Source organism: Pan troglodytes, chromosome X, assembly GCF_028858775.2.
Source record: "Pan troglodytes isolate AG18354 chromosome X, NHGRI_mPanTro3-v2.0_pri, whole genome shotgun sequence".
Classification (NCBI taxonomy): domain Eukaryota; kingdom Metazoa; phylum Chordata; class Mammalia; order Primates; family Hominidae; genus Pan; species Pan troglodytes.
The window spans coordinates 9,057,886-9,064,310 of NC_072421.2; positions in this window are offsets into that span (position 1 = coordinate 9,057,886).

Consider the following 6,425-nt stretch of genomic DNA (forward strand, 5'->3'; position numbering starts at 1 on the left):
GGAGAGATGGGCCTGAAGCTCCCCATGGAAAACCTGTGAGGTTTTCTAACAACTATGGAAGCGCCCAAAACAAAGATGACACCAAGGGTTATACTGCTGGGAATTCCATTTCCCAGGCTCTCCAGCACTCCCCTCTTATGGGCCAGCCAGTCTCCTAACCACTATTTATAAGGATGCGGTACAGAGAATTGTAACTGGCAGACCTATAGACAGACACTGGTGAGCTATCATTTGAAAGTGTACAATAATCACTTACATTAGTAATTCAACAGCTCAATCATAATACTTCAATGCACTGTTTTTCAGTTGCAAATCAAAACAAAATCATCATTACTGGCTAATAATAGGTTATTCTGTTGATTAAACAAACTTGGATTGTTTTGTTGGTTAATAGACATGGGCATCTCACCACCCACACCTCATGTAATATTTTCTAAACAACATCTAATTAAAAGATCACATGAACAAAATGTCTTGTATCTAACACCATGATTCGTCTGTTACAAAAATATGCATGAGACAAGGAAAGACATAAAACTCTGCAAGTTGTTTTCAAGGTTTGATTTTAAAACAAAAACAAACAAAACCTTTACTCTTGCTTCCATTGTCAAATTGTTGTTGTTTTCTTTTTCTTTTTCTTTTTTTCTTTTTTTTTTCTGCACATTGGAACGTTTTCCACTGGGGGTGATAATGCAGCACAGCCATATTTGGTATGTCTGAGGGATGTGTCTGTCTTTTGTGAAATACAAGAAGAGTAATTTTGATAAGTGAAGTAGAAAAGTAGATGAAGAATGATGTCTACAACATGTTGCATGTTTCAATAAAGAATGTTTTTCATCCTGGAGAAACACCTGTGCTCCAGATTGACAATTGCCAACTTTGATACTCACACCCAGAGGCAACTTGGCTTTATGTTAAAGACCACACTCTGAAGTCACCGTGCAACTTTGTCACTTGTCGGCTGGAGGAGCTCAGAGAAGCACTCAGCCTCTCTATGCCTCTTGCTTGTCTGTAAAACAAGAATGATGCTAAGACTTACTACATGCAGTGTTACGAGGATTAAATGATGATGCATTTAAAAGAATCACTTTAGCCCAATGTCTGCCACATTAAAAACCACAAGGAATTGTTGCGGGAAGTCAGGGACCCCAAACGGAGGGACCAGCTGAAGCCATGGCAGAAGAACACGGATGGTGAAGATTTCATGGACATTTATTAGTTCCCCAAATTAATACTTTTATAATTTCTTATGCCTGTCTTTACTGCAATCTCTAAACATAAATTGTGAAGATTTCATGGACACTTATCACTTCCCCAGTCAATACCCTTGTGATTTCCTAGGCCTGTCTTTACTTTAATCTCTTAATCCTGTCATCTCATAAGCCGAGGAGGATGTATGTTGCCTCAGGACCATGTGATAATTGCATTAACTGCACAAATTGTAGAGCACGTGTGTTTAAACAATATGAAATCTGGGCACCTTGAAAAAAGAACAGGATAACAGCAATTGTTCAGGGAATAAGAGAGATAACCTTAAACACTGACTGCCGGTGAGCCGGGCGGAACAGAGCCATATTTCTCTTCTTTCAAAAGCAAATGGGAGAAATATCGCTGAATTCTTTTTCTCAGCAAGGAACATCCCTGGGAAAGAGAATATGTGCCTGGGGGTAGGTCTATAGACGGCTCTCTGGGCGTGGTCATCTTTTATGGTCTGTAGACTGTAGGAGTGAAATAGATCCCAGTCCCCCATAGCACTCCCAGGCTTATTAGGAAGAAAAAATTCCCACCTAATAAATTTTGGTCAGACCGGTTGCTCTCAAAACCCTGTCTCCTGATAAGATGTTATCAATGACAATGGTGCCCGAAACTTCATTAGCAATTTTAATTTCGCCCCGTCCTGTGGTCCTGTGATCTCGCCCTGCCTCCATTTGCCTTGTGATATTCTATTACCTTGTGAAGTACGTAATCTCTGTGACCCACACCTATTCGCACAGTCCCTCCCCTTTTGAAAGTCCCTAATAAAACCTTGCTGGTTTTACAGCTTGTGGGGCATCACAGAACCTACCAACATGTGATGTCTCCCCCGGACGCCCAGCTTTAAAATTTCTCTCTTTTGTACTCTGTCCCTTTATTTCTCAAACTGGCCGATGCTTAGGGAAAACAGAAAAGAACCTACGTGACTATTGGGGCAGGTTCCCCAATAAGGAATATTAGCTCTTGTTTGTGTTAGGATTGCTGTCATTAATATTATGATCCTGTAAGGTATCAACAAGAACATCAGATACACACAGAGACACTATTAATTAGAATTTGTTGTTTGAAAGAAGGCATTTCCCAGAGCAACTTTGGGGAATTAGACATAAGAATGGGTCTTCTGGCACCTAGATACTTTTTTGTTCTGTGCAGGAGGAGTCAGTAGGAGTTAAAGAAAGCTATCCATTATTTAGGATGAAACCAATGTACAAGTGCAGACTTATGATAATAGTGAGTTAAGGTTGCAAATGGAATTCAAGTTGCTAATGAGCTGACTTTACAGTAGGGAAATTATTCCAGAGTATTTGGGTGGGCTCATTGTAATCACAAAAAGCCTTAAAAGTGGAAGAGGGAGGCAGGAGGGAAGATCAGAATGATTCAGTATAAGAAGGACTCAACCTGTCAAGTTGGCTTGGAAGATGGAGGAGGCTCCTTGAGCCAAGGAGAGCAGGTTGCCTCTACAGGCTGGAAAAATAAAAGAAATGGAATTTCCCCTTAAGCCTCCAAAGGGAGAGCAGCCCTGCCGGGTGAGTTTGTCAGACTGTGTTCAGAAATGTAAGATCATAAAATTGTGTTGTATTAACTCACTGTTAGTGGTGATTTGTTACTGCAGTGTTAGGGAACAGATATTAGCACTCGTGATGTAATTAAAATCATTGTCTTTGCTGCATGTGGTAATGAAGCTGCAAATGATGTAGATCACCTTGGGCTCCCTCCTTTTAAGTTCTCACCCATCAGACAATACACACTACTCCTGGGTTTTGTCATAGCTATTTGTATGTATCACCTACGAGCCCCATATCCAGTCTTGGTAAGTCAAGGACTATATCTTTTCAGACAGTATCTCACCCCACCATTTATTAAAAGTATTGAACGGCCACTATGAAGAACAGTATGGAGGTTCTTCAAAAAACTAAAAATACAACTACCATATGATCCAGCAATCCCACTGTTGTGAATATATGCAAAAGAAAGGAAATCAGTATGTTGAGGAGATGTTTGCACTCTGAAGTTTATTGCAACACTACTCATGATAGCCAAGATAAGGAAGCAGCCTAAGTGTGCATCAGTAGATGAATGGATAAAGAAAATGTGATACCTATAGGCCAGGCGTGGTGGCTCATGCCTGTAATCCCAGCACTTTGGGAGGCCGAGGCAGGTGGATCATGAGGTCACTAAAAATACAAAAAAAAATTAGCCAGGCATGGTGGCCGGCGCCTGTAGTCTCAGCTACTAGGGAAGCTGAGACAGGAGAATGGCATGAACCCGGGAGGCGGAGCTTGCAGTGAGCCGAGATCACGCCACTGCACTCCAGACTGGGTGACAGAGCGAGACTCGATCTAAAAAAAAAAGTGATACCTATACACAATGGAGTACTATTCAGCCTTTAAAAAGAGTGAGATCCTGTCATTTGCAACAATGTGGATGAAACTGAAGGTCACTATATTAAGTGAAATAAGCCAGGCACAGAAAGACAAGCTTCTCATGTTCTGACTTATTTGTTGGAGCTAAAAATTAAGACAATTGAACTCATGGAGATAGAGAGTAGAAGGATCGTTACCAGAAGCTAGGAAGGGTAGTTGGGGGGTGTGAGGGGAGTGAGGATGTTCAATAGGTACAAAAAATAGTTTAAAAGAATGAATAACATCTAGTATTTAATAGCACAACAGGGTGACTATAGTCAATAATAATTTAATTGTACATTTTAAAATAACTAAAAGAGTATAATTGGATTGTTTGTAACACAGATGATAAATGCTTGAGAGGATGAATGCCCCGTTTTACATAATGTGATTATTACACATTGCATGCCTGTATCAAAACCTCTTATGTACCCCATAAATATATACACCTATGATGTACCCACAAAAATTAAAAATTAACAAAAAAGAATGAGATCCTATCATTTACAACAACATGGATGGAACTTGAGGACATTTACATTAAGTGAAATAAGCCAGGCACAGAAAGACAAATTTTGCATGTTCTCACTCACATGTAGAAGCTAAAAATTAAAACAATGGAACTCCTAAAGATAGGGAGTGGAAGGATGGTTAGCAAAGGCTGGGAAGGGGAGTGGGAGTGGGGGGTGGGGATAATTTGGAATGATTAATGGGTGCAAAAGACAGAAGGAATAAGATAGAAGGAATAAGAGCTAGTATTTGATAGCACAACAGGGTGACTATGTCAACAATAATTCCTTGTATATTTTTAAATAACTAAGAGGGAGGAATTGGAATATTCCTAACACAAAGAAAGGATTAATGCTTGAGGCGATGGGTACCCGGATTACCCTGGTTTGATTGTTACACATTGCATGCTCATATCAAAACATCACATGTACCCCATAAACATATTCACCTATGATGTACCCATAACAATTAAAAATTTAAAAAAATAAAATAATTTAAGTATCAAATATGAACACAATTTTATGTCTCCCTTTTTAAAAACTTTTGTGTGATCTCTCCTTTTTTGAGCTAGCTTTTTCTTCCTGCATTTATATTCTACCCATGACCCTGCAATTCTACTATTCAAAATCATATTTCTCTGCTATCCACAGCCTTTTCTGGAATTGACTTACTACTCAATTCTGGATAACACTATTAGCGAGCAAAATGAAGTGAAGGAAAGTTTTCAATGACCAACATTAATGTGGCTGAAACAGGTTCAGAGAATCTGCTCAGATCCTCATCAAATCCCAGGAAAATCTCACAGACCTGGATTCCCCAGCACTGGCCTCAAATCCCTCAGGCTTTCTGGGCTTATTGAATCAAGGGCATTGGTTGTCCTTGAATAAAGTGTATAGCATGTCAACTACCAAATATTTTGCTGCAGTCAAAAAAAATGAAAAGAGAAAGGAAGAAGTAGCTGCAAAAATCCTCTACAATGCCATTCTTGGCATAGAAAAATCTAGAAGAGCATGAAGATGTTAGGGGGTGGCAAATATCCAAACTACTGATGGGTCTGATGTGTTAAAATAAAAACTTCAGCCAAATTAAATTTAAAGGAGTTTAATTGAGCAATGAACGCGTCTTCAGGGATGCCTTGTGGTCAGAACCAATTTATAGGCAAAAAAGGGAAGCAACGTACGGAAATCAGAAGTGAGATACAAAAATAACTGGATTGGTTACAGCTCGGTGTTTGCCTTATTTGAACACAGCTTGAGCACTTAACAGTCTGTAAGTGGTTGAAGTACGGCCACTGGGATTGGCCAAGACTCACTTATTGTTACAGGTCGGTACTCCTAAGTTAGGTTTTCAATCTTGTCGACCTACTAAGTTAGGTTGCAGTTCATCCACAAGGACTGAAATATAGAAGTACCAAGTCCTTCTCAGGTCATATTTAGTTTGCTTTAACAGTGGCAACCTCAATTCTTGCCTCCTCAAAAGAAAGAAGAAATTCAACTGAGGGGCATAAGGCAGAAAAGGAGACTGAGGCAAGTTTCAGAGAAGGAGTGGACGTTTATTAAAAAGCTTTAGAGCAGGAAAGAAAAGTACACTTAGAAGAGATCCAAGCGGGTGACTTGAAGGACAAGTGCCCCATTTAACCTTGACTCTAGGACTTTATTTGCTAGCCTGCTTCTGGCATCTTGCACCCCTTTTCCCTCATTCTTCCTTAAGGGTGAGCCACACACATACTTGCTTTGGGAGGTGAGCATGTGCAGTGTATTTAGGAAGTTGTGGGCATGCTCACCTGAGGCTTTCTTCCCTTTTCCAGTGGAATGCCCCCAGAAGGTCATATTCTGCCATTTTGTCTCCTAAGGAGAATGCCCAAACTCACTCCCAACTCCTGAGATTTTATTGGAAGCTGCAGATTACCAATCTCAACTGTTTGGCAAATTGCCTATCCCTGGGGGCTGTGATCAATTATCACTTTAGTGTGACAACTGTGAATTATCAGGAAATGGTCTCTCCATGGCGGGGCGCTGGCTGCCAATTATCATTTTAAGAGAGGCATTGTGATCACTGCCCAACCATCACCTGATGGTTGCCTGACATTCCTGACGGGAAGCACTCTCCCGCCACACTCATGCCTGGCTAACTACCTGTAGCAAAATTGTTGAGAACATTCATTCTTAAGAAAGTTAAGAGGGAGTCCATACAAATTATAAATGGAGTGATACACTAGACACTAATGGAGACACATGGACCCTGACTTCCTAAAAGTGT